Source organism: Mandrillus leucophaeus, unplaced genomic scaffold, assembly GCF_000951045.1.
Source record: "Mandrillus leucophaeus isolate KB7577 unplaced genomic scaffold, Mleu.le_1.0 Scaffold963, whole genome shotgun sequence".
Lineage (NCBI taxonomy): Eukaryota > Metazoa > Chordata > Mammalia > Primates > Cercopithecidae > Mandrillus > Mandrillus leucophaeus.
The window spans coordinates 483,159-504,129 of NW_012110508.1; the positions used below are offsets into that span (position 1 = coordinate 483,159).

Here is a 20,971-nt window from a genome sequence, read left to right on the forward strand (position 1 = left end):
TTTTTTTTTTTTTTTTTTTTTTTTTTTTTTTTGAGACGAGGTCGCGCTCTGTCGCCCAGGCTGGAGTGCAGTGGCGTGATCTGCGCTCACTGCAAGCTCCGCCTCCCGGGTTCCTGCCATTCTCCTGCCTCAGCCTCCCGAGTAGCTGGGACTACAGGCACCCGCCACCTCGCCCGGCTAGTTTTTTTTGTATTTTTAGTAGAGGCGGGGTTTCACCATGTTAGCCAGATGGTCTCGATCTCCTGATCTCGGGATCTACCCGCCTTGGCCTCCCAAAGTGCTGGGATTACAGGCGTGAGCCCCCGCGCCCAGCCAGATCACTGTTTTTAAGAAGGGTATATTCCAAACAAATGTTATCCTAAGAATTTGACTAAATTAGACTAAGTGGAACAACTGTTTATGTAAAACTATTTGTGGAGGTTTTTTGCATAGGAAGTGTATACGGAAGTTCAAAGGCATAGACTGTATCCAAGAGAAAAAAGTTGAATGTAGGGGTCATGATTTAATAGCTTTGTGACCCTGAAAAATACACTTGATCTTTCAAACCTTCAGTTTTCTATTCTGTAAGATTAGGCTAATACATGTGTTAAATAATATTTGTGGTGATTAAAGGGAGAATGACCACATTGTATTTAGTGTGGACCCACTATACACTCGTTGAATGTTAGCTGTTTGTTATTATATGAATATATTTATTGTAAAGGCCATGTATTTTTGTTGCTGCGACGATGACTCTCAGTCTGGTTGTTTCTTATCATTGTAGTGATTTAAGAAAAATAAATTTGAACCTTTGAAAAGGAGAAATACTCAGTCTTCATGTCTGTATCTTCTAAGTTAGTGTTCTAGTATCTGGCCTGAACATCTGCTTCTTGGTAGGGAGAGTGGGGTTGTGGAGGGTGATGAGGCCCACTTGCTTTCTGATGGGTTGAGAACCACTGTGATAGGGAACTTGGTGTACTGAATTATTCTCAATTAAAAATTTTTTTTAATGCTATATTTTGGGTTAACATTTTTTCTTTTTTTAAAGAAAAAAAGAAAAGAAAATAACATATTATCACCATATGTAACAAAATAAACAAAAGATAGAACATTTTCCCTGGGAAAGCATAGCTTTGATTTTACAAATTCTTACCACTTTTACTCTTTCTTTTATTTAACAGTGTGTGTGTACACCCAGATCTTATGCTGCACCTGTCATTGTGCTGAGCAATGGGGATATCACAGAGAAGGTTGGAACGAGAGTGACAACAGGAGAGACAGTTATAGACAAAATGTTAATCAAATAGAGATCACAGTTTTAGTCCTGTCAGTATATGGATACTCCCTTAACTCCGAATGCATGGCTTCTATAAATTGTCTTGGAGGACTAGGCTTAGGCCTGAGCAGAAATAAGGCGTTTGAGTTTTCCCTCGAATACCAATTTTGAGGTTGGTTTATTTCAATGAATGTGGAAGACAACAGTATATCTATAAATCTGGCTGAGTGAGTTAACTCAGCAGGTCTATTACTATTATCATTACCATAATTCGATGAGTTACTAACATTCTTTTCTTAGGGTATAAAAAAGCTGGTTACCAATGGTATTGGTGCTTTTTTCAACTTGAAGTGTGACTCCTTGATGGAAGAAGCCATATTATAATATCAAACAATTCTATTTAGACCTATCCAGGTACATCAGGGGAACATATATGAACCAACATGGGTCCAAGAATGAGACAAACTTAGGTTTCTTCCATGTTTCACTATTTATCGGCTGTATTAGTGAGAGTTACACAATTGAAAAAAAAAAAAAAATCCCAAATGTATCTATGACTTAACCAATAAAAATTCTAAGCAGCTCTCAAACACGGAGTGATTCAGGGAGCTAGGCTTCTACCATCTCGTAGCTCCAGCCTTGTGTAGGGTCTCAAATCCACTTGGTGGGTAGAATAAGAGAACCTGGAGAAGGCTGACTAGCTTATTAAATATCTTGACCTGGAAGTGACACAGTCACCTTTATTCATTGGTGAGAACCCACCAACAAACTTACTTGGATAGAAATCGGAGCTGAGAAATATAATCCTTGGTTATATAGCTACTTCCTTGATGTAAGTCTATACCTTTTGGTGGATATCTAGCCATCTTACCAAGCTAACTCTATGACTTTGAAAACTGAAATTCTATCATTCTGATTCCTGATTTAAAAGAGGAGTAAGACTGGATGCAGTGGCTCACTCCTGTAATCCCAGCACCTTGGGAAGCTGAGGCGGGTGGATCGCTTGAGGTCAGGAGTTCGAGACCAGCCTGGCCAACATGGTGAAACCCCTTCTCTACCAAAACATATAAAAATTAGCTGGTCATGGTGGCATGCGCCTACAATCCCAGCCACCCGGGAGGCTGAGACATGAGACTTGCTTGAACCCGGGAGGCAGAGTTTGCCATGGGCTGAGATCATGTAACTGCACTCCAGCCTGGGTGACACAGCAAGACTCCGTCTCAAAAAAAAAGTAAAAATAAAAAAAAAGGCAATAATACCCCTGAATGATAGGTAATGAAGATTAACTGAAATAGTGTGCGTAATACTTGACATACAGTCTAATGGTAATATGAATTCTCAATATATGGTAACATGCTATAATTATTATAATCATGTGATCCATACTCTGTATAGGTGGAATGATCACTTCCTTCTCCATCTCTTTAGGGTGATGTAATAGTTTTATTCCATTCCTCCTGAATGCTGATTAATCTTATCATTTTATAATATTACAGCTATTTATGACCTTTTTAAATGAACATTCTTTCCCATAGGAGTAGTAATACCAAATACTTTCTTTTTGTATCTAGGACTTCTGTCAGGGAAGAATTTCAATTCTGAGATTGAAAGTGGCTTTTTTGGGTTAGTAACTATATCGCTTCAGACACAGCATGCATAGAGCAAGGGGGTTACCTCTGGGATTGGCTAAGTCATGGCCAGATGATCCTCCATGCTGCTGACCCTTACAGCATTAGAAAACCTATACTAGTCACAATATAAGGAGTTCTCTCTGCTATGTAGCATCAAACTCATATGACCTTTCAATAAAGTTCCTTTTATTCTGTGTCCTGAAATATATGGTTACTGTTAACGTGTCATGTTGATTATATTTAGTTTCATATTTGTAAACTACATAGCTGTTTTTGTTTTCACATGGAAATTATGAAATGCTATAGCAAATCATCAGTTTATATTATTAGACCCCTAACAGCAAATACTTCTAAACCATTAAAGAGTGACTTGAGTAGAATTTAATATTCTTGTCACGATATCAAAAGTAAACAGTAACTTTTAATCACTTTCTATTCTCATTATAGCTCCTGTCATAACAACTATTTTCTCAGTTTTTAAATGGAAGAACAAGCAAGCAACAATTTAACGTCAGTTGTCATCGTCTCTTAAAAATTGCGTTGTCGCATTAGTTTAACTTCAAATCAAAGTTTAGAAATATTAGTGCTAGGCAGCTATTTATCTTGAGTTATTAACATTTCTCAATTATTAAAATCTGGTTATTTCTTTGAGGTTTCAATGATTGAAATATAAACAAGAAAGAGGAAAATGTCAAGTGTATCTCATTCTGATTAGTATTATAATTGTAAAGTTCTTTTAGTCTTGCTACATAAGCTATTATTTTAGCCTTCACATTTTAAAAGGCTTCAACATTTTATTGGGAAACATCTGCAGGAAAACAATATTTTAGAGACAGGGAAAGAAAAGAGGAAAACTAAAGTGCTGCAATGTTAAAGATAGAGAGTGTAGCCTTTATTAAATAAATGTGATGTAACAAAACGTGTACAGGACTTTGGGTAAGAAAACCTGATTTCTAGGTCTGACTCCCCATACTAGCTGTATGAGATCTTGAGTAAAGTAACCTATAATTTGGAAGTTTTCATTTTCTTCTCTTTAAGATGGAGAGAAAAATGATTCCCATCCCCTATGATTAGTGTAAGATTTAAAAATTGAATAAGAGAAAAGGGCTGCCATTAAAACTAGTAAATACAGAAAACTGGCAGTCTGTTTTTAATCAAAACTGTTTTCAACAAAAGTAAAAATTTTAATGAAAGAAGCATAATACTGTTAAAAAAGCATCTGCTTTCTATAGTTGTGACCCCGCCCCCCACCTTCCTTTTCAAAATTACGTGGCACAGGCTGATAATGCTTACTATTATTCAGACTCTCATGAGACTAATAAAAGTCCTGATTTTTAGCTGGACTTATGGCTACTTAAAAATAATGACCACATTTCCTACCCTGCTTTTCAGTGATGTGTGGCCATATGACTAAGTATGTGAGGGCAAGTGGTGTGTGTAACTCTGGGATACATCCTTAGAACAGTGGTTCACAAAGTTTGTTGTGTATCATCATCACTTGAAGGATTTGTTTAAAAAACAAAAACAAAAACAAACAGATGGTTAAATTCCATCCTGGAGTTTTAGATCAGTAAGTCTGGAGAAGAGCTTGAGAATTTGCATTTCTAGTAAGTTCCTAAATGATGCTGATGCTGCAGCTTAAATGATATTGTACTTCAAAAACCTCTGCTTTCTTGTTTTGTTTTTCTTCCACTCTAATGCTCAGAACATGAATGTGATGGCTCAGGATGATTCTAGAACCAAAAGTTTAAGGACCCTATCCTAGGGATAGTGGATAAGACACATAGGACTGAGGACCTAATATGAAGTTCATTAACGGTGATTAAGACTTTTTGAGCTGGAAGCAATGGGTTTTGATTTGATAATGCTGTTACTTTTAACTTTGGCCTAACAAAGCTATTTTATATGTATCCAAATATATGGAGGAAAATGTATTTGCAAAATGTGTATGTGTGTGTTTTAACCTAAGGAAATACACACACACACACACACACATATATATACATGTCTATATCTATATCTGTATAGTTGAGCACTGAGTTTTTCATAGGAAATATGAGTAGTTTAAATATTTAGAGTAGCTTAAAAGTATATTATTGTATAAATTTATATTTTAAATCTATGAACATTTCACAGAACTACAAGGATGTATGATTAATAATGAGATTTACGGACTTCGTACATATTGAGAGTACTTGGCTTTCAACCTCATGCCTCATATACATGTCTATATCTATATCTGTATAGTTGAGCACTGAGTTTTTCATAGGAAATATGAGTAGTTTAAATATTTAGAGTAGCTTAAAAGTATATTATTGTATAAATTTATATTTTAAATCTATGAACATTTCACAGAACTACAAGGGTGTATGATTAATAATGAGATTTACGGACTTCGTACATATTGAGAGTACTTGGCTTTCAACCTCATGCCTCATGACTTTTCTAAACTACTGAATATAACTCAAAAGAAGAATATAACCTGTCATGGGTTATTCCAAAGTAGGCATTTAAAATCTCAGTGAAACATCGGAGAAAAAAGTCAGTATATTCAGTTATCTTTTACTGAAAGCTAAAATCATTGGTAAACCTTTACCTATTTTATATGATTCTTAAATTTCCTTAAGTTTTGAATAATCAGGAGTGGTTTCAATAATAAAAATGTCAATTTTAATTAAAGTTAAAAACCAAAAGTTACTGCTTATTACAGTATAAGGGATGTAGTATAATCTTTTTTATATTCATATTTAGATCTATGGAGAGCAAAAGACATATGTCAAATAAAGTCTATCATCTGTTAACAAACTTTCTAAATTATAATTAACTCAGTGTTAAATGGCCACACCTCCTAATGTTTCCTCCATTTTAGTTCCCTACGTAGTTTATGAGTTCATAAACATTTACTTAAATAAAAATTTAAATTCCAAAAGAAAAATATCCAATTTGGGGTCATTTCATTAATGTTTATCTTTAAAGCAGTTACTATGATATTATGAAAAAAAGAGAAAATATAGTTTAAGCTAAAAGAATTTGAATGTTCCAAACACAAAGAAATGATAAGTATTTACTAGAGTATTAGCTGATTTATAAAAATGACATATGCAATATCATTAATAAAAGAGAAATAAAAAATATGTAAATGGAAAATAGAAAATTATTTTTTAAGAAATGACATAAAGAAAATTTTAAATAATTGAGCCATCAAGATTGACATCATTGCTCTATTTTGTTTCCTCACAGTCAAAGCTAACAGACGTAATCAGTTATATAATTTATTCTTCCTTTTTTTCAGAGATAAAGGAAATATACTAACTTTTAAACAAAACAAAAGGTTTTACATTGAAAGCATTGAATTTTAAAAATGGGAAAAACATATTGTGAATCTGAAAATACAAGTTGTAGCTGAATGACCCTTTCAGTGAAGATAAAATCACATTGGTTCTTTTTTTCAAAGAAATAATCATATGACACTTTTAATATATAGCTTTATATAAAAGATAGTTGATAAAAATTTATATCTTCACTGCCAGATTGGAAGACCTTTTGTATGGAAATGCATGCCATATCTGGTGTCATATATGTCATATGTCAAGCCTGTATCCATAATAGGTAAAATAAATTTTTTTTAGTAATTGATTAAATAACAAAATTTAATACTAAGAAATGCTTCCTGGTGTTTTAATCACATAGCAGATAAATCAGAAGAATGTATGTAATGTGTCCAAAAAGACAAGTCAGGTAGGCAGTGGTTATTAAATCACATTTCTTGATGTGAGTAATGATGTGGGTGAGAATAATATGATTACCGATGCCACAGTTCTACTCCTATCAAATTAAAATTTTGCAAAAATAGTAGAAAATGAATCTTACGCTTAAGAATTTGAATTTAGAAAACTTAAGCTATGAGATAAACAAACAATAATGGCACTCACATAATATTTACAACATGCCAAGCACTCTTCCAGTGCATCGTATGTTGGAATTAACAAAGTTCTCACAATGACTTTCTGGGTGGTATCATTAACACTCTCATGTTGTGAATAACAGTGCAGTGTAGTAAACTCAAGCTCATGTAGCTAGCAAGTGCTGGACCCAGGGATTGGATCAAGTCTGATTCATGAGTGTATGCTCTAATCCGACTTTTATTCTATACTTCTAAAACATCCAAACAATTTACTTTATTTTTTGTATCTGATTATTTTAAATTATTTGCATATTATTCAATTTCCAGGACTATTGGAAGTAGTAAATTTAATTTAACTTTTAATATGTGGAATTACTAAACTCTCCCTTTTTTATGTAAGCTTTCTTATGTGTTAGATCTGAATAGGCAACACAATTTATGGGAGAACCAAAACCATTCTAGGGAAGATATGGAAAAATAAAACAGAAGGATTTGAGTGCATTTTAAATGTGAATGTGATGATGTTATGTGACTAACATTTATGAAATGTTAACTTATGCGATTATCTTTACCTAACTTATGATGAAAAAGTAGTTGAACCTCTAGGACTTTTTCAAAAACCCTATGACAAAGAAGTCAGTAAAGTGGAAAAAGATAACACTTTTTGTTATGAATCTACAAAAATAGGGGTTTCTGGAACACTTTGTAGTCTATATTATAACACTACAATCCACTATGTCAATCAAGAAAAAGGGGATATAATTGTTAGGCTGCTCTGTCCACAACTGATGAATATTTGTTGCTATTTGATGGTCGCTAACAAATTGGTGGCTTCTGCTGTCAGCAGTGCTATCAGAGTACAGTTCTATAAAATTCTCATTAACATAATGATAAATTAACATTAAGAAAACACTTTCTGTAAGAATTTATGAGATTCTATGCAATTAAGCTTGTAACAATGTGGACAGAAAATTTGCAGAAGGCTATATAATAATAAAAACTTTAAAAATATATTTGTAGAAGTAGTCAGTGACCTGAGAGTTTAGACTGTCGATGACTGGCTTGTTGATATGTTAATGTGAAGTAATTATTCCAGTGAATTGAAGCTGAAAGTCAACATGTATATTCATTAATTTAGTTTAAGCTTCCTTATTGTTAATCACAGTTGAGGTATCTATTTTCAGCAGACTGATCCATAACTTTCCCATCAAGGTTTGCCAACCATAAAATCTAAACATTTTTTTTTCTGCCAACTTTCTAATTTCTAATTAGGAAATACTTTGTGACTCTTTAAAATCTTAAATCCTTGTTTGTCTTTACGAACTGACTCTGTGGGTCAGAAATCTGTTAAATATTGCATATAATTTGTCTTTTGATATTCACTAATATTTCACAATATTTATAAGCATGTTCAGTTATTAAATGATTAGCTATTTCTTAATAAGTACCTCTTACTGATAGTGTGTTATGTCAGAAACAATATTATGTGTTTACGAAACCCTCCTTTTTTTCTTTGTGACTCATCCTAATGAAATTTCCCAGCATATCTTATAGCTGAGTGGGATCATGTGACTTGGTTCTGGCTACTGGAATGTTGATTAAAGTAGAATATGCCACTTTCAGGTCTTGCTCATTAAAAGGGCTTCCTTATTATCTACCAAGCTCGCTCCATCTCTTCTCACATCCTGATGATGAAAATCCAGTGGAGGACCCCAAAACCCTGAAGATATATTGAAGTGTAAGATGGAAGTAACCTAGATCCTGAATGATCATATGGAGCAAATTCCTACTGCTGACTACATTGGACTATGAAGTGAGTGAGAAATAAACCTGTAGTGTGTACACTAATGAGACTGTCCGAGTTTTTGTTATTGCTGTTAGTCTACCTTGACCAATATATTTGTGCCTAGTACAAAATTGGAAGTTGGAGAAAATTAAAAACAAAGGAGTGTCTCCACCATGTATGTGTGTATTTTTGTAGATCGCAAGTTAAAAGTCACTATAAAACGCCATAGTTATTTGGATACTATTGTATTGGGCAAAGCAACTCTACTATGAATGCAATAAGAAGTAGCAAAACAAAGCTAATAAAGAGAAGCTGCTCTTCACTTCAAAATTGAATTTCATGTCTGTAATCATAATAGAATAAGAAATGCAGTCATCTAGAGATCAAAGCATACAATAAGTGTAGTTTATATATATCTATATATTTTATATATATAGATATATGGAGCTTAACATTCTCTAAGCAGTTTTGATGACACAATAGTAAAGATCAGTTTTTAATGCAATACTATATATTTCTTTCTGATTATCAGGCAGACAAATTAACAAAGAGACAAATTAACAAAGAGACATAATAACGACAATCATATTTTGAGTGCTTCTCAGATGCAACCATAATTTGGAACCCCATTATATACATTATTCTACTTAATGGCTACAAACTGATTTTGGAGATATTGAACAAAATCAGAGAGGCTAATTTGCCCACATCATGTAGCTCTTGAGTACTAAGGGTAAGATTTATCCCTAGGCCCAGCCTCTTTCAGAGATAATACACTATTCATTATGTGAGCAGAGACTGGAGTAAGTAAGTAGGAACCAGAAAGGATAACTGGGATAACTGAAAGTACATGTTCCAAATATTTTTCCTTTATTTTAAAAAGTTGAAATAAATTTCAGTTACTCTGAACCTTATTAAAGTGATATACCAAGTGTTTCCTATTATTTCCCATTTTCACTTGTTTGGGCTAAAGTGTCTGTATATTTTAGACATTATTGTTGTAATTTTTTTCTACATATTCTAACCTAATATTAACCACTCCCTGAATATTGTGTTGGAGAAGGTAATGAGATTTTAAAATAATCATAAATGGAAATAAGATAATTGATTAAAACATCATCTCTATTATAGAATACAATAAAGATTATCAATAAAGTCTATAATTATTTGATAATGAAGTTTAGTACTGTGAATGTAAAACCATTTTATAATGTATTATGATGCAAATTTTCAACTTAGGGCACACTGTCTCTGATTTGTCATTTTTACTGTGGTGAGTAAATCATCATAACTGTATTTTTGATCAATTCAAGCTTTTACAGTAAATTTTGAACATATAAATTATTTAATACAGGAATAAGGAAAATGAATCCAATACTTAGAAATAAAAATGAATTAATTAGAACATATTAAAAGTGAGCTTTGCAGATATCTATTGTAACCACTTCATTTTACAAAGGAAGATTCAGAGACATTGAGTGGCTTTTCTAAAATGTCACTGATAGGATGAAATCAACTACAAAATCTAGTTCCTTTGTTCCCATGATATGCCCACTCTCTCCAGTTGTTGTTTGTTGGTCTGTGTGGCCACTGCATACCTTTTGAGTGACTTTATTTAATTTCCAAATAAGTTATAATTGGATATTTGACTGGGTGTCATGTTGTTCGTGTGGGAATAATCCCAAAGGCCCAGTGTGTCTCCTCCAAATGCCCATTTGGAGTTCCTGTTCATCTCTGATTCATTTAAGCAGGTTTTTCTGTCTGGGACAGATTCTAGCCTCCAATGTCAGGGATACACCTGAGCACTGAGAAACTTCTTGAAGGTGTAACTTTACTTTTAGGTTTCTGTTAGTAAAATCTAAATAGGCATTTCACTTTTTGGAAATATGTGGATTTTCAAACTTTAAAATTCTTTACAACATGACACCTTGATATTTACAAAATAAATCTTCCTGAGTTTAATGCAAAAGATTGATTAAATATCTTATTCTTATTTTAATTTTATTTTTCTTGATTTGTAGTTCTCTAATCAGACAGATCTGTATTCAGTTTCAGCTCTGCCACTTACTATTTTGACTATTCATTGACAAATAACTACTCTAAATTTCAGTTTCCTCCCAAATGATAAGGAAACATCTCCCTGTTGGAACTCTTTATCCAAATTGTTTGGCCTATCAACTTGCTCGATCAATAAAACGTGCCAGAGGTGACATCTGGGACTTTGATGGCTAGGTCATCAGAAGCCTTTCCCCTTTTCTCTGGACTTCTTGGGACTCAGACTTTCTCTGGAGGCACTGAGCCACCATGTAAGAAACCGTCATAGCTTGTGATCTTCATGCTCGAGAGCTACATTTAGTTAATCTATCAGCAATATCAAATGAGTCCTTTCTTCCAACCATCCTCAGGAAGACACCAAATGCATGAGTGAAGCAATCTTGGATTCTCTATCCCAGACTGTCCATATCAGACACAGAGTAATCTTAGTCAATACTACATGGAACAAAGCATTGTTCAGCTGAGTCCTAACCAAACTCCTGACCTATAGAACTGTGAGATACAAAAAAATGATTGTTATTTTAAGCCATTAAATGTGGGTAGGGGGATGGTGTATGACCACAACATTTAGGTCAAAAAAATATTCCTAAGGCCCAATATATTGTAAATTTAATGAAGAGCTGTTAAAGGATACAGACGTATGCTTTGTACATAATTATACAATTATGTACAAATATGATTCAACTTCTATGCTTTTGCTGTTGTGAAGAGTGCTGCAATGAAAATATACATGCATATGCCTTCATAGTAGAATGATTTATGCTCTTTTGGGTATATACCCAGTAATGGGATTGCTGGGTTAAATGCTGGTTCTGTTTTTAGCTTTCTGAGGAATCGCCATGCCACTTTCCTCAATAGTTGAACTAATTTACACTCCCACCAGCAAAGTATAAGCATTTCCTTTTCTCCACAACCTCGCCAGCATCTGTTATTTTTTGACTTTTTAGTAATAGCCATTCTGACTGATGTGAGATGGTATTTCATTGTGGTTTTGGTTTGCATTTCTCTAATGATCCATGATATTGAGCTTTTTTTCATTTGCTTTTTGGCCACATGTATGTCTTCCTTTGAGAAGTATCTGTTCGTGTATGTCCTTTGCCTAATTTTTAATAGGATCTTTTTTTCTCGTAAATTTATTTAAGTTTCTTATAGATGCTGGATATTACATCTTTGTCAGATGCACAGTTTGCAGAAATTTTCTTCTATTCTGTAGGTTGTCTGTTTACTCTATTGATAGTTTCTTTTGCTGTGCAGAAGCTCCTTAGTTTAATTTGGTCCCATTTGTCAATCTTTGCTTTTTTGTGATTGCTTTTGACATATTTGTCATTAAATCTTTGACCATTCCTATGATATTTACCATCCAGAATGGTATTTCCTAGGTTGTCTTTCACAGTTTTCATAGTTTGGGGTTTTACATTAAAGTCTTTAATCCATCTTCAGTTGATTTTTGTATATAGTATAAGGAGGGGATCTTGTTTCAATCTTATACCTATGGCTAGCCAGTTATCCCAGCACCATTTATTGAATAGGGAGTTCCTTCCCCATTGCCTGTTTTTGTCACCTTTTTCAAGGATCAGATGATTGCATGTGGCATTATTTCTGGTTTGTTTATCCTGTTCCATTGGTCTATGTGTCTGTTGTTGTACCAGTACCATGCTGTTTTGGATAATGTAGCCCTGTAGTATAATTTGAAGTCAGGTTATGTGATGCCTCCAGCTTTGTTCTTTAGCTTAGAATTTCCTTGGCTATTTGGGCTCTTTTTTGGTTCCATATAAATATTAAAATAGTTTTTTTTGTTGTTGTTCTATAAAAATGTCATTGGGAGTTTGATAGGAATTGCACTGAATCTGTAAATTGCTTTGGGCAGTATGGGCATTTTAACAATTTTGATTTCTCCTATACATGATCATGAAATGTTTCCCATTTGTTTCTTTCATCTCTGGTTTCTTTGAGCAGTGTTTTGTAGTTCTCCTTGTAGAGCTCTTTCACCTCCCTGTTTAGCTGTATGCCTAGGTATTTTATTCTTTTGAGGGTAATTGTGAATGTGTTTGAATTCCTTGATATATAGGAATACTTGTCACTTTAGTACATTCATCTTGTATCCTCAAACTTTGCTGAAGTTGTTTATCAGTTGAAGGAACTTTGGGGCCAAGGCTATGGGGTTTTCTAGTTTTTTCTAGTTACAGAATCATGTCATCTGCAAACACGTATATTTTAACCTCCTCTCTTCCTATTTGGTTGCCCTTTATTTCTTTCTCTTGCCTGATTTCTCTAGCCAGGACTTGCAATACTGTGTTGAATAGGAGCGGTGAGAGAGGGCATCCCTGTCTTATGCCCTTTTCAAGGGTAATGCTTCCAGCATTTGCCCATTCCATAGAATGTTGATAAATGACTCTTACTATTTCGTGATATGTTTCCTCAATATCTAGTTTACTGAGAGTTTTAACAAGAAGAGATGTTTAATTTTATCAAAAGCCTTTTCTGCATCTATTGAGATAATCATGTGTTTTTTTCTTTAGTTCTGTTTATATGATGAATCATATTTATTTATTTGCATATGTTGAACCAAAATTGCATCCCAGGGATGAAGCCTACTTGATCGTGGTGAATAAGCTTTTTGATGTGCTACTGGATTCAGTTTGCAAGTATTTAGTTAAGGATTTTTGCATCAATGTTTATCAAGGATACTGGCCTGAAGCTTTCTTTTCTCATAATGTCTCCGCTAGGTTTTGGTATTAGGATGATGCTGTCCTCATTGAATTACTTGAGAAATTATTCCTTCTCAATTTTTTGTAATAATTTCAGTAGGAATGGTATCAGCTCTTCTTTGTACATTGGGTGGAATCCAGACCAATCTGTTTGGTCTTGGACTTTTTTTGGTTGGTAGCTATTTATTACTAATTCAGTTTCAGAGATCTGTTATTGATCTGTTCAGGGAATCAGTTGCTTCCTGGTTCAGTTTCCACAGGGTGCATGTGTCCAGGAATTCGTCTGTCTCATCTAGGTTTTCCTGTTTGTGTGCATAGACGTATTGGTAGTAGTCTCTGATGCTTGCTCGTATTTCTGTGGGGTCAGTGTTAACATCCCCTTTGCCATTTCTAATTGTGTTTATATGGATCTTCCCTCTTCTTTACTAGTCTAGCTTGCAGCCTATTTATCTTATTAATTAAAAAAAAAACTCCTCGATTGGTTCTCCTTTGAATTTTTTTTGTGTCTCAGTCTACAGTTCCACTCAGAGATTGTTTATTATCTTTTGCTCTCTTTAGATTTGGTTTGCTCTTGCTTCTCTAGTTCTTTTAGTGGTTATGCTAGGTTGTTAATTTGAGTTCTTTCTAACTCTTTGATGTGGGCATTTATTGCTATAAATTTTCCTCTTACCACTGTCTTAGCTGTGTCCCAGAGATTCTGGTATGTTGTATCTTTGTTCTCATTAGTCTCAAAGAGTTTCTTTATTTCTACTTTAATTTCATTATTTATCCAAACATCATTCAGGAGCAAGTTGTTTAATTTCCATGTAATTGCGTGGTTTTGAGCAATTTTTTGAGTCTTGATTTCTGTTTCTATTGGACTGTTGTCCAATAGTGTGTTTGGTACAATTTCAGTTCTTTTGCATTTGCTGAGGATTATTTTCTGTCAGATTGTGTGATCAGTTTTAGAGTATGTGCCATGTGACAATGAGAAGAATGTGTATTCTGTTGGTTTTGGGTGGAGAGTTCTGTAGAGGTCCATCAGATCCATTTCATCCAATGTTGAGTTCAGATCCTGAATATCTTCATTAATTTTCTGCCGTGATGATCTGTCTAAATACTGTCAGTGGAATCTTGAAGTCTGTCACTATTATTGTATGGGAGTCAAAGTCCCTTTGTAGGTCTCTAAGAACTTGTTTTATGAATCTGGGTGCTTCTGTGTTGGGTGCATATATATTTAGGATAGTTAAGTCTTGTTGAATTAGACCTTTTACCATTATGTGATGCCTTTCTTTGTCTCTTTTCATCTTTGTTAGTTTAAAGTCTGTTTTGTCTAAAATTAGGATTGCAACCTCTGCTTTTTTCTGATTTCTGTTTGCTTGGCAGATTTTCCATGATTCCTTTGTTTTGAGCCTAAGGGTGTTATTGCATTTGAGATGGGTCTTTTGAAGACAGCATACCATTGGGAACTAGGATTTTACTGAAGTGTGTATATTAAGAGCAAATTTTTGCCTGCAACAGATGTGGAAATGCTTGGAAATATTAATAGAAATGTTAATTTGTTTAGTCATAGTTATTGTCATTGGCATGATGCTAACTGGCTTAGTATATTGAAGGTATACTACACTGTCTCAGTTTATCCAATGATTCTGAGGAAACTACTTCAGATTAAGGCAAACTCAGACTGATTCAACTTTTTTCCTACAGTTTCCAAACTCTCAGAATTTCCCCCAATCTCAATTCCAGGTTTACAGGCACATCCTTATATTAATATTGCCAATTTTATCGTAATATCTCCAAAAATAATAGTGAACAAATATTGTATATGCCCAGTGAACTTCCTTGGTCACATTTTGTCTCTGCTTTTTGCTTTTAAAGTCAAATCCACCTGGTTTCCACCTACCCCATAGCCTATACAAAAAATACAAAGGGCAAATAACATAGCATGGGTTGCTGTATTAGTTCATTTTCACACTACTATAAAGAAATATCGGAGACTGGGTAATTCATAAAGGAAAAAAGTTTAATTGACTCGCAGTTCCACATAGCTGCGAGGCCTCAGGAAACTTACAGTCATGGTGGGAGGCAAAGGAGAAGCAGGTACCTCCATCACAAGGCGACAGTAAAGAGAGAGAAGCAAAGGGGGAAGAGCCTTTTATAAAACCATCAAATCTCCTGAGAACTCATTCACTTTCATGAAAACAGCATGAGGAAAAAGACCCCCATAAGCAGTTCACCTCTCACCACATCCCTCCCTCAACACGTGGGGATTATGAGGATTACAATTTGAGATGAGATTTGGGTGGGAACACAGTGCCAAACCATATCAGTTGCCTATTTTCTCTAAAGTTAATGAACTATAATACTATAAAATACTTCATTTTGTCTGATAGTGTGTTTTAATTTATTGTTTTGTTTTTATTTTTAGTAAATCTACTATAGGATTTTGCATTGTGTTTACCATGAGGCTTACAAAAACTCTTATAACATGTTATTTTGAAAAGATGACAAGTTATTTTAGATCACACAGAAGAGAAACAAACAAAAAATGAGCCAGGCACGGTGGCTCACACCTGTAATCCTAACCTTTTGGGAGGCCTAGGTGGGCAGATTGCCTAAGCTAAGGAGTTCAAGACCAGCCTTGGCAACATAGTGAAACCCCATCTCTACTAAAATACAAAAACTTAGCCGGGCATGGTGGTGTGTACCTATAGTCCCAGCTACTTGTATGGCTGAGGTGGGAGAATCACTTGAACCTGGGAGGTGGAGGTTGCAGTGAGCCAAGATCGTGCCACTGCACTCCAGCCTGGGTGAGTGACAGAGCAAGACTCTGTCTCAAAAAAAATAAAATAAAATAACAGAAAATGAAAAAAAATCCACACTTTAACTCCACACTCCAACATTTTGTCTTTTTGTTGTATCAATTTACATATTGTCATATTGCCTATCTTTTAAGTTGCTATAGCTATTATTGTTTTTGATAAATTTGTCTTTTGGCTTCATACTAGAGTTATAAGTGGATTGCACAGCACAATTACAATATTAGAGTATTCTGGATTTCTCAGTGACTTACTCTTCCTACGTGTGGGTTTTATACCTTCAAATGTTTTCTTTTTGCATGTTAGTTTTTTGTTTGTTTGTTCTGTTTTTTCATCTTTCAGATTGAAGAACTCCCCTTAGCATTTCTTATAAGACAGATCTGGTGATGATAAATTCTCTCCTTCATATTGGAAGAGAGCTTTGCTGCATACAGTATTCTTGGATGGCAGGATTTTTCTCTTTAAGCATTTTTAAAGTGTTCTCTTACTCCTACCTGGTCTGTATGGTTTCTTTTGGGAAGTCTGTTGACAGACGAATTGGAGTTCCTTTATTTTCTTTGCTTCTTTTGTGCTGCTGCTTTTAGGGTCATCTCTTTGTTTGTGACCTTTGATAATTTAATTATTGTATGCCTTGAAGTAGTCTTATTTGAGTCATATGAATTTGGTATTTTATGACCTTCCTGTACCTAGATGTTTATGTCTTTCTCAAATTTTGGTAACTTTTCTAGTATTTATTTTATTTTTGAGATGGGGATCTCACTGTATCACCCAGGCTGGTCTTAAATTCCTGGCTTCAAGGAATTCCCCCACCTCAACTTCCTAAGTAGTTGGGATTACAGGCATGAGCCACTGTGCCAGTTCCCATTAGAAAATGCTTTATGGAGAAGCAGTTTTTCTCTTGGACAGCTTCAAAGGTTTCCCAAGGAGAAAAAAAATAATAAAATTTATAAAATTGTGATATTTCATTGTCAGAGTAATTTCACTGAATTAGTTTAAGTGATTAACTGATGTCAGTAACTTAAACTTGGATCAAGACTTTGTTCCAGTTTAAGACATGGGAAACCCTTATTAATATAAGTAAGGGTGAATCCATACTCCCTGCCTTTTGATCTAACAATCTTTAAGAGTTACTTGAATATTCCTGCAGAAACCCAAGTCACCAGATGATAGGTTTTAAATGGAGCATAAAAACTAAAGATCTTGGGGGTGCAGAATGATTTCTTATGCAAAATGACAAGTGTTTTTCAATGATAAAATTTTTAAATAAGAGAATTAACCAAGGAAAGGCAATTCTCTGTGAATGAGAGCCTCATTGATACTTCAGATTCCATCTGGGTATCTGCCTTCTAAAAGAATTAGTTAATGTGCTTGACTATTCCTATCTGCAGTTCTCTCTGATTGTGTGGTTAGGGACTCTCTCTGTCCTGCAGCTTCCTTCTGTATGCAACATGTTATAATCCTTCCTTTCACTTGCGTGGATTCTCTACCTAAAGACTCTCCTCTGTTAACTGAATGTCTTTCTCTGGTGTCCTACTGATGGCAGCTGTATCCTGTGTGACCATTGCTGTAGCCACAGGCTAGCCTGAATTCTTGTACCACTGTCTACATCCCATCTATATACTAGGTTTCTCTCAGCATTTGGGTTAGAAAATATTTAACACAGAAGTTGACAGGTTTTTTCTTATTTTCCTCTCTAATTCTTTCAGCTTTCAAATGTAAGAGCTACCTCCAAAAAGATTCCTCTAAGTTAAATACCCAGGTATTTGTACATGTTAGCCTGTTCTTTATATCTTTTGCAGTCTTTGAGTGGGGTGGTTTTCCCAAAACAAGACATTAATTTTGCATTCAAAACTTCACACACACACACACACACACACACACACACACACACACACACGGTTAGTATATGGAAAGGGCAGAATTCATAAAGGAAAAGGTAAAGTTTTCAGTAAAGGGTTAGAGACTACAAGGTAGCCACCTAAAAAGAGAATTCTGTTTGCATATCACACCTTCTATGAAGGAAAATTCCAGAAGGAACAAATTATAAAACAAATATAAGAAATTAAATCACAAAAGAACTAGAAGAAATACAGAAAAAAAAATATTTTTCTGTAAACTGAGATAGTGGAAGCCTTTCTGACAATGAAATAATAACCAGAGCTATAAAACAAGAAAGTAAATTTGATGATATGCAATAATGTTTTAAAAATTTGATAAAGCCAGCATAAGCAAAGTCAAGCAGAAAACTGGGAAAATATCTGATTAAGCTCATTTCAGATACAAAAGACCTATTTTCCAAATACACAGTTCCTGTATGTAAATAAAAAAGCAGCAGAACTCCAGGTGAAAAACAAGCAGAAATATTAACAGAGGATTCCTAGGATATGAAACACAATTGAGTAGTAAAGATGGCAATACTCAAAATTATTCATAATCAGATAAATATACATTAAATCTCTATTCACATATAATTTCTTACCTATTAGTTTGTTAGAAAACAAAGTGTTTGGCAACTTACTAGATTTGCAAGAATGTGGAGAATCTGTACCATCCCAACATTGTTTGTGGGAGTACAAAGTGGTATACGGTAAGGAAGGCTATTTGGTAATATATTTTGAAATATGAAATAAATATTCTTACATAAGATTTTACTCCCAGAAATTATTCTTTTTCTTATACAGTAACAAAATAACTTAGATGCAAGGTAACATTATTACAGCATTGTTTGTAACAACCAAATATTATAAAATGAAACTATTTTTCATCAATAGGAAATTAGTATATCCATACAACAAATAAAGCATAACCATACATGTAAGTGTGGTATGTCCATGGAATCATTAATATGGAGTGTCCAGAATAGTCAAGTCTGTAGAGAAAGAATTTAGATTACTGCTTGTATAGGGCTGGAGAGAAAGGGGTATGGGGAGTGATTGCTAATGGATGCAAGGTTTCTTTTTGGGATTATGATAATGTTTGAAAATTTGATTATGTAGATGTTTCTACAACTCTAAATATGCTGTATGGAATATTGAATTGCACAGTTCATTGAGTGAACTTTATTGTGTATAAATCGTATCTCAAAGCCATTAAATTAATAAATTTAAAAGCTTCCTCATTGTTTACATTAAAAGTCATTTGTTCATTCAAAAAATATTTTAAGACAGATTCTGTGCCAAGCACTGTTTTGATTACTTAGGATACATCATGACTGAAACATGTTATCTGTCCTGAAAGAGACAACTGCCAAAATAGGAGGAAAACAGATGCACACATATTAAAAGTCTACAATAAAGGAACATGCATAATTCTTGGAAGCACAGAGTAAGTAAAACTTCACAGGGAAGCTGGGGAAGGCTGTATAAGAGGAGGTAACATTAGAACTCCCCTTAATGTATCAGAAAAATCTCTCCAGGTATTGAGTAATGGTGAAACAATTTAAGGTAAAATCATGAAGACTTGAAAATCTGATAAAAGAATAGCTGTGTGGAACTGCAGTGCAAGCAGGGAGTTAGGGAGAGCTATGGCAGATGAGGCCACAGCAGTAGATAGGAACAGATTGAGAAGGGCCTTATCTACTTTGCTGGGAAATCAATGTCTTATTTTGCATGGAATAGGATATCATGACTAGTTTTTAAAGGGAACCAGATGTTTCCTTTAGAAATCTCTTTCAGGTAGTATGAGGATTAGATTGGAAAGAAATGAAATTAAAGGTATGGCCCGCTTTGCAGACGCTGCCGCCGAGGAAAGTCCTGTACTACTAGCCACGGTCAACCCTACCGTGTTCTTCAACATTGCCGTCGACGGCGAGCCCTTGGGCCGCGTCTCCTTCGAGCTGTTTGCAGACAAGGTTCCAAAGACAGCAGAAAATTTTCGTACTCTGAGCACTGGAGAGAAAGGATTTGGTTATAAGGGTTCCTGCTTTCACAGAATTATTCCAGGGTTTATGTGTCAGGGTGGTGACTTCACACGCCATAATGGCACTGGTGGCAAGTCCATCTATGGGGAGAAATTTGAAGATGAGAACTTCATCCTAAAGCATACAGGTCCTGGCATCTTGTCCATGGCAAATGCTGGACCCAACACAAATGGCTCCCAGTTTTTCATCTGCACTGCCAAGACTGAGTGGTTGGATGGCAAGCATGTGGTGTTTGGCGAAGTGAAAGAAGGCATGAATATTGTGGAGGCCATGGAGCGCTTTGGGTCCAGGAATGGCAAGACCAGCAAGATCACCATTGCTGACTGTGGACAACTCGAATAAGTTTGACTTGTGTTTTATCTTAACCACCAGACCATTCCTTCTGTAGCTCAGGAGGGCACCCCTCCACCCCATTTGCTCGCAGTATCCTAGAATCTTTGTGCTCTCGCTGCAGTTCCCTTTGGGTTCCATGTTTTCCTTGTTCTCTCCCATGCCTAGCTGGATTGCAGAGTTAAGTTTATGATTATGAAATAAAAACTAAGTAACAATTGTCAAAAAAAAAAAGGTATGGGGATCATAGAATCTAGTTCATTATGCTCTTGGGAGAAACAGTGGGGATCTAATTAGGATAATGCAAAGGGGTTGCAGCAGTTAGATTTGGTCAACACTTTAACAGTAGAAAAAGACTTGCTAATGAGAGGGAAGGGGGTGCAGGGAAGTGCTGGGTACAGAAGGGCGTGGTTCCTCTCAAGGGCTCCACCCTCAGGCCTGTGCCAATGGACCTAGGTGAAGACAAGCACTCCTACTTTTGCACTCCATATTGCATTTCCCAAGACCACCCTGGCATGTCATGTTCACATCCTGTGCCTATAAAAACACAGACCCTAGTGGGCAGAGACACAAGTGCCTGGACGT

The 20,971-nt window shown here is 35.0% G+C and overlaps 1 protein-coding gene and 1 pseudogene across 2 annotated transcripts in view; both read left to right on the top strand.

The window, feature by feature from the left end:
* LOC105532500 (ephrin type-A receptor 6-like) overlaps positions 1-20,971 on the top strand; it is a 467,689-nt gene that overhangs the window by 290,681 nt on the left and 156,037 nt on the right. The window lies entirely within an intron of this gene.
* Positions 19,817-20,620, top strand: LOC105532501 (annotated as a pseudogene). The gene has a single exon (XR_001004989.1). The product of XR_001004989.1 is annotated as a peptidyl-prolyl cis-trans isomerase A pseudogene (transcript).